Below are 7,179 nucleotides of genomic sequence, written 5' to 3'. Positions count from 1 at the left end.
TCCTAACTATTGTTTTACTTAAAATCTTCTTTTGATTTTAGGAACCAAGAGTGGCTCTTTTTTTCTATGCACTTCTGATATAATGTATGTAATTCTGTACCATAAGCTTGCCTTGAAGCAAATGGATATTTTCAATTACTCTAAGTTGCAAAGATTAAGGCATATTGATACTTTCGGATTATTCTCCTTTATTTAAAATTGCTGTAGTACTGAACATTGCTTACAAGACTTTCAGATATACCCAAGCAGTGGTGACATTGAGCCCAAAGGAGGCGGCAACCTGTTCTCATAGTCCACATAATAAATTAGTGTTTAAACAGAGCTAGAAAGCCTTAGCTCTAAGGACAGACAATTTATTCCTAATGAGTCAAATCTATCTTCCTTGCTACCAGTCCATCTTAACTTCTGACCTCAGAATGGTCCAGGTAGGACTTTCTAAGATCTCACATTTTTATTTCCCAGTCTACATGGACTTCAGCATAAATAGGCTTACCTTCCTGAGAAATTTGGACAGTGGAAGTAGAAATTCCAGTACAGTATTTATGGCAGTGGTTCCATCAAGAAAAAATAATGACCAGATTTCTATTGATAAAGAATATACATTAGGTCTCTTCTCTATCCCAGCAAGATGCTAAAAGGAAAGAGGGCCAAGGAGATGATGGTGGCCCGGGCCCCGCCGTTGTGAAGAAACAGGAGGCCAAAAAGGTGGTCAATCCTTTGCTTGAGAAAAGGCCCAAGAACTTCGGCATTGGGCAGGATATCCAGCCCAAAAGAGATCTCACGCGCTTCGTCAAATGGCCCTGCTATATTAGGCTGCAGCGGCAAAGGGCCATCGTCTCTAAGTGGCTCAAAGTACCTCCTGCCATTAACCAATTCACCCACGCCCTGGCCTGGCAAACAGCTACCCAGCTGCTTAAGCTTGCCCATAAGTACAGGCCAGAGACAAAGTAGGAGAATCAGAGGCTACTGGCCCATGCTGAGAAGAAAGCTGCTGGGAAAGGGGACATCCCATCTAAGAGACGACCTGTACTTCGAGCAGGCATCAACACAGTCACCATCTTGGTTGAGAACAAGAAGGTTCAGCAGGTGGTGATTTCCCATGACGTAGACCCCATTGAGCTGGTGGTTTTCCTCCGTGCCCTGTGTCGAAAGATGGGGGTCCCCTACTGCATCATCAAGGGAGAGGCCAGGCTGGGGCGGCTGGTCACAGGAAGACCTGGACCACTGTCGCCTTCACACAAGTTAACTCGGAAGACAAGGGTGCTCTGGCTGAGCTGGTGGAGGCTGTTAGGACCAATTACAAAGACAGATCCGATGAGATCCGCCGCCACTGGGGAGGCAACGTCCTGGGTTGCATTGCCAAGCTGGAAAAGGCAAAGGCTAAAGAACTCGCCACTAAACTGGGTTAAATGTACACTGCTAAGTTTTCTGTACATAAATATTACAAAACTGACAAAAAAAGAATAGACATTAGAAGTTCAATCAGACTTTCTCTCCTTAGCTCTCTCTCTCTCTACTTCTCCTCCTTCTCCTTCACTCTTCTCTCTCTGCATGTGCCTCTCTCTCCCTCTCTCCCTCTCTCCCTCTCTCCCTCCCCCTACATGGCAGCAAAGAGCTGCTTCCAATAAACCTGCATATAAACTATAACTTTGTCTTGCGATTAGCTCGTTAAAAAAAAAGAAAAAATTCAATTGGATATGAGAGAGCAAAGACCTTAAGGATGATTGCCAGATTCCTAAGGTGGAAAATCCAATGAACGGGAGAGACATTTTTAAAGACACAGGAGGAATAAGCTGTGGGTGAAGAAATATCAAAAGCTCAATTGCACTGAAGTGTATGCACGACTCCAAAGAGGTGTTCCCAGAGCACTTTGATATATGAATCAGGACCTTAGACATTAGAACTGGCCTAGGCTCATAAGAAAGACTAGAGTGTCAATAGCATATAAATGCGAGATGATGTTATTAATCACTCCCTTCAAAAATATTGTAAAAGAGCAAGATAGTAGAAAGGAGACAAATAGCATCACACTTAAAGAAAGTGAAGACTAAACAGAGAAAATAGAGACTGAGATGAATCAACCGGAGGGAATATTAGTTACCGTTCAAGTCACTGTGACAAAAAGTTTCACAGAAAGAATGTAGAAAGGTCTCTTCATTCATGGGTTCAGAGATGTCAGTACGCAGCAGTGGACTGGACAGGGTAGAACAGAGATGCTTGGATCATGGTGGCCAAGAAGCAGAGAAAGAGACTACCACAGGAAGAAGGGTGGCCCCCCACACAGGAACTTTCTGTCCCCTTAAGAGTCCTACTTCCTACTTTTCACCACCTCCCAATAAAGCCATGTTATCAATCTATTACAGGATTGGTCCTTAGTCCAGAGTTCTCATGATCTAATCATCATAGACACACCCAGAAGTATGCTTCACTAATCCCATGGGCATTTCTTAATCAAGTCGTCAGAAAAAATTAACCAGCACAGAGAGGTGAGGCTGCAGAGGAAAGAAGTGGGAACAATACCCTAGAGCTACTGAATAAGATGTCTACTCTGATTGAAAGAAGCAGCAGTTCACCTGAGGAACCACACCATTCGGGAGGTGGGGGCACGAGGCTCAGCATTTTCTGGCTGCCTAGTAAGCTCAGTCTGGGCTCCGTAAGACTGTGTCTTTAAACAGACAAACAAACGTGCAAACAAGGGTATGGGCTTTGTGACATTTGCATTGTGAACTTGTAACAAAACCCACACCTTAGTACAGCTGACACCATGATGAAAGTATCATTTGGGCCATAAAACTCAGCCAAAACAAAAACAAAAACCTAAGGCACCAAAGTCCATAGTTATGGGAAAGTCTCTAAATGTGCCAACCTTAATTTTTGACTTCTGCAGTTGGGCTTCTGGTTAACTATTATTGCTAACTGAAGTATGTCAACCCAGGATATGTTTTTTTTTTAATTTAAATTTGCTATGGTTTGAAAGCTCATAGTGAGAAAGAATGGGGGCTAGGCTGAGATCCTGAACACCCAGCGCAGTCGCTGGCTGGCTAATAAAGACTTTCAACTGCTTTAAACCTGTGTCTGACTAGTCTCCTCTGGTGGATAGCCCACAACAGACTGTAAGGAACCTTGAGTTACTTTCATTCTGTTTCCCATTCCCCTAACCTGATGGGAGTTTTCAAAGACTCGGCCTTCTATAGAAACTGTGTGAAAGGCAGGCTTACTCACACAATGTGGACAGGCAGAGGTTGGCTTTTAGCAAAGGCTTGCTTATGCTGCATAAACCCCAGGAAAAGTCCTCATCTGGATCAATAGAAATCCTCACCAAATTCCACCCAGAAAGGCAAGTAGCATGGTCAGTGGCAGGCAGACACAGACTCCTCTTTGTGGATTCCCTTGGTCACTTGACATTGCAGGACAGAATGCTCTCTCTCTGAGACAGTCCTCCTTCCTGGCTCTGGATTTTTTTTTCTCCAACCATTTTCTTCACATCCCACAGATTCTGCAATCTCTTCAATTTCTCTGCATCCTCACTCTGGGTTTTCAGGATCTACAGGAAGATGTACTTTCATTATTGCTGTTTCCCAAAGGTGCCACAGGAACTTTCAGACACAATACACAAAGACACTTTTCTGTGCATTCTTCTATTGATCACATTCTCTTCCAGAGATAATGAGCTTAACTGATATTGAATTGGGAGTGAGAAGGGATGCCAAAAAAGAAAGAAATGAACAAAACTATGCATTTAGGGGGTGGGATTACTGCATAAAATATTAGATTAACAATCAAAAAAACTGAAAAGTGTTTTTTAAGGGGGGGGGCATAATTTTAGGACATAGTGTTGTAAATAAAAACACTGTGAAAAAGACAAAACAGAAATGAGCATTAGGCATGGATGAGAAGATTTTTTTCCTTCGCCGCTGAGAGAAATAGAAAGGGATAAAGAGCACTGAAATTATTTTTCTTTCTTTCTTTCTCCTGACAGGCTTGTTCTGTAACCAGGCTGGCCTTAAGCTCAGCTGAGAGTAGAGAAGTGTGCCTGCACACCTGGCTGAGAATCATTTTTCCTACATCCTCTACCTACCGCAAGAATAAATACACTCCTCTGGCTTGAACAGCAATGATTAGCATGTGAGTTTCAGGCCACAGATGTGCATGTTTTAGCAGTCAGTATTAACCAGTTTCAAAGATCACTAGTTCTAAAATTGTGGCTGCTGATCAGATCATTGTGAATTTTCCCCATCCCTGCGTTTGAGCAAACCAATGAAACAGGTCACTGGCCCACAGCTTAAAAGTGGTAGCCACCAACGATAGTTCCAGCCCTGACCACACTTCAAAGTGCTGTAAGATGGGGCAGGAGGAGTCCCGCACAGTACTACGAGCTACATGACTTTAAAAACTTTACCTCGTTATTTCTATCAAGGCTTTTGGTCCCGTGTTACTTTTCCTATAATATTCCTTTGTATTTCACAAAATCGAAAATAATCACACAGAAGATTTCTTAAAATACAGGAATATGAGACCAATATAAACTTTCTAGTAGCCTTTGAATTAAAAAGACTGTGGTCTAACAGTCCAAATATGAACTGTTCTAAAGCTACCTGTTCTAAAACCACAAGCTGGCCAGCTGTGTGATCAGGCTATGTTTCTTATCCTTTCCGTACTTTGATTTTCTTATTAGAAATTTCAAAGCTCATCTCTGCTCTACACTCTTATTATAACACTAAAGCTTGAAGGGCAGTGCCTGCTACATATTAAGCTCTCAGGAAATGTTAGCTGCTAACATCTTTTAAGACTTTTCAAAAGCTTTTGTCCTGATACCTTAACTTTCTGCCTTCCTATTTTCTTTAACACTCATCGTTAGTGCCAAAGATGATTAGTCACTGATGATGGCTGTAATGCAAACAATAAAAATGAACTCATAATAGTTCTAATGGTAGGAGGACTCAGAGTTTTGGTTCTGAGTCACTTAGGTACTACTGTTAGTGGAGTGCCTTATCTGTCTCCTGGAAAAGTAGCAGAGAAAAAGAATCCAGTGCTTGTGTAGAAAAACACCTGCTTTTCAACAATCGATTTGCTTCATTACTTCAAACAACTTTACTTGAACACAGTTTCCTTCAATGACTACTGCAAGAGATAATTTATCATAACACTATTTTAGTTCACTCCATAACAAGATAGGAAACCAATTAACCCAACTAATTCAGTAAAGTTTTATTATAATAAAAACAGGAATTGGTGTGAGTAAGGCATTATCCAAAATCTATATATATATATATATATATATATATATAGTCAAGTGGGAGTAGAAATGAACTAGACAACTGATTCCAGGGTTAGAGATTACGGCCAGATTTCTACTTTAATGGAATTTTTTATTAGTAGGGGAGAAGAATATAGAATTTTTAACACACAGAAATAACCACTCTGACACTTAGGCCCAAAAGGCTAAGAAGGACTATCCTTGTATCAACTGAATACAGTGACCTCATTATGCTTGTAGTCGGTGTAATCCTTAGCCAGTAGCTGAGATATGGATTTTTGTACATGGGAGTATTGTTCTCCCTATGAAAGAAGTGCCTTTAGAAACATTTCAGATAATTTATTATAAAAGCTTTTTGGTGTAGCTGTGGGGTAGTGGTGATAATGTGGAGGTAGGGAGAATGCTATTTTTAAGACTCTAAAATGACTTTTTGATGCTGAGTATAAAATAGCCTGATCTGAACTTGAGAATTCCAGAAGGATTTCTTCTTTAAATGGAATGAACTTCTCTCTGGAGGAATTCTGTAGCTGAATTAAAAGATCACGGTAGTTGTTGAGGGAGGTCAATGCACTATGATAGATGTCCGTCTTGCTGTGTGCATGCTGTGTGCATACCTGTGCAAATGTCCACGGGTGGATGTTTATATTTTGGCAGTGTGTAGGTGCTGTGAGGCAGCATCTAGACACACCCTTCGTGTCTCATATACATCTCACACCTCAGTTCTCTCTAGTGGTTGCTTTCAGAGAGAGGCAGGCGACTTGGTGAAATCATACACATAGCTAGGGCAGCACATCCAGTGCCCAGGTAAGGTGTACGGAGAAAGAGCAGACCTCTGTGCTTCGGCTCTTGTGATAGTAGCTGAAGACTTTCTCGTGTCTATGCTTCTTTCCTTTCTTCCTCATGCTTTTCTGGAAAAGCATGCCCCAATAAACTTCCTTAGAAGTCAGTCTAGAGTCTGTTCCCTAGAGACTCAAACTAAGACATTGAGCATACATTATATAATATCACTTTTAGGAAAAGATTAATTTACAAATTTATAAATGTTGAAGGGAGATGGGAGTCAGAAAGATTCCTGACTTAGTCAAATTGCCCATTAATACAAATCAAAAACTAACCAGAAGGAAAGGCAGTACTTTCTTATTTTGCTATCCTGCTACTTAAGTGTGTCTTTCTCTTTTTTTGTAATTTATTTTTATTTTATTTTATTTTATTTTATTTTAGTATCCATGTGGGTTCCCTAGTAAGGGGAGCAGGGGCTGTTTCTGACATGGACTCTGTTGGCTGCTGTTTGATCACTTCTACTTGGCAGGGTGGACTTGCCAAGCTACAGAGGAAGAGAATGAGACTTGATAGGTTGGGGTTGGGTGTCTTCTTTTAGTACAGATAGCCAAAGAATTATCTAAACCATAGAAAAGACTTTTAATCCAGTTACAGTCATTGGCTTTCCATCAGTCTCTGCCATGCCACCATTGTCTTTTGAAGGCAATAGTGTATGAACTGAATGATACTTTAGAAACCAACAGGTTAAAATTAAGAATAGAAAGAATGACATAAGAATGGATAGATGAGGTAACAAAACTGTATCTTTCCAACACAGTGATGGGCAGAATGTGGGACTTTAGACCATCAGTAGGTAGCAGAGACATCCAGAAAGATATAATCAGAACACATCAATCATTGAAATTAAGTTAAGCACATGCATAATTTAGAGGTCAAAGCACATAGAAAGTTGATAGCAAAGATCCAAAAAGAGCAATAGAGCCATGGAACTGAGGTCCAGACCTGAATTTGAGCATAGTATCCATGGGAAGGGCTTGAAATTAACTTGGCGAGGAATAAGTATCTAAAAATAGATGACCACTTAACTCCCTTTTGGCTCCTCAATATGTTTTGTCAGTGTTCCCTCAACATTGCTTCATCAT

General features: G+C 40.9%; 1 pseudogene; it reads left to right on the top strand.

Moving 5' to 3' along the window:
• The first annotated feature begins 416 nt into the window (after nucleotides 1-416).
• Nucleotides 417-1,425, top strand: LOC110562416 (large ribosomal subunit protein eL8-like; annotated as a pseudogene).
• Nucleotides 1,426-7,179: the final 5,754 nt, after the last annotated feature.

Source organism: Meriones unguiculatus, chromosome 17, assembly GCF_030254825.1.
Source record: "Meriones unguiculatus strain TT.TT164.6M chromosome 17, Bangor_MerUng_6.1, whole genome shotgun sequence".
NCBI lineage: Eukaryota > Metazoa > Chordata > Mammalia > Rodentia > Muridae > Meriones > Meriones unguiculatus.
This window is presented reverse-complemented; position numbering and strand designations above follow the sequence as displayed.